We start from the raw sequence: 1,210 nt of genomic DNA, 5'->3' as shown, positions 1-1,210 counted from the left end.
CTGCACTAAGCCATAGCTTACATTTTCTATTAAATACATGTACTGTAACCAGTGGTTCATCACAAAACTAGAGTGTCCAAAGTTTGGAAAATGGTTTTATTGTGTTTAATATAGGCCTACGTATTGTTTATAGACTGCAGCTGGATCACATTGTGTGCACTGCAGCAACATTACACATAGAAGACCAGTCATATGGCAGAACATCTGCCTTTCAGTAAGGGGATAAGAACGTCTGATACATTTCCCCACCCCCTCTTCAACACAAAGTGAAGTTTCTCTAGCTGTCTGTATAATACTGGACCTTAGAAGATCTGCCTGCCTGACTACTCTTTTAGAGTTTGAACGTTCTTCCGTTTTCAACCCATATCAATGTTCATTAGTTCAGTATCTGAAATTTTGATTGATCATGGATGCATACATCTTCGTTCACGAAGATGAAGAACGTTCTCGCAGAACAACGGACCTCCCGTGACCGCACTCTCACAGGAAAGCGCGGACCACTGCACTCGAGAAGCTGAGATAGTTGGATTAGGCGGTGTATGGGGCAAGATCGCTGGCCGTAGTGCTGAAGTACTGCCACGGTCGAGAAATATCTATGACGTAGACATTCTCGAGCTCGGGAGTACGGAGCGCCACTGAGAGCTCGGGCAGTATCTGCGCCCTCAGATATGTGCGAGCTGAGAACGGACATCCCGTGGCCGATGATGGTCAGAGAGCAAGGGAGTATGGTGAACTGGAGAGGAAGCCAGCGCAGGACGCTGATGAATTGACCAAACAGCGGCAGAAGGGAGGTGAACAGGGAGGTGGTGGGTGCGAGGGAGAAAGCAAATTTCTGACTGGAGACAGGTGAGCAGAGAATAAATGCTGTGTAGTTAATTAAGGGGCGTTCCAAATTTCACAGTGCCCTGAAATTACACAGAATGATGGCTAAGCCAAGAATTTGCTTCAGGTGGGTGAATAGGCGTGCCTATCTTTTCTACACTGTCTCACCCCAAGTAGTCAATTTTTGACTACTCAATTTTTCACACCCCAAGACTGCAATTTTTGACGTCTTGGGTATTCCTTCCACGTCACATTTTGACTATGTCCTCAAAGGCGCCCCCTTGTGGCAGCATAACGTCATTGAGGTTAGGTTTAGGAATAGTTTTAGGGTTAGGCCACATAGTCAAAATGTGACGTGGAAGGAATACCCAAGACGTCAAAAATTGCC

This window comes from Engraulis encrasicolus, chromosome 16 (assembly GCF_034702125.1).
Source record: "Engraulis encrasicolus isolate BLACKSEA-1 chromosome 16, IST_EnEncr_1.0, whole genome shotgun sequence".
In the NCBI taxonomy this organism is placed as follows: Eukaryota; Metazoa; Chordata; class Actinopteri; order Clupeiformes; family Engraulidae; genus Engraulis; species Engraulis encrasicolus.
Note: the sequence above shows the minus strand (reverse complement) of the source record.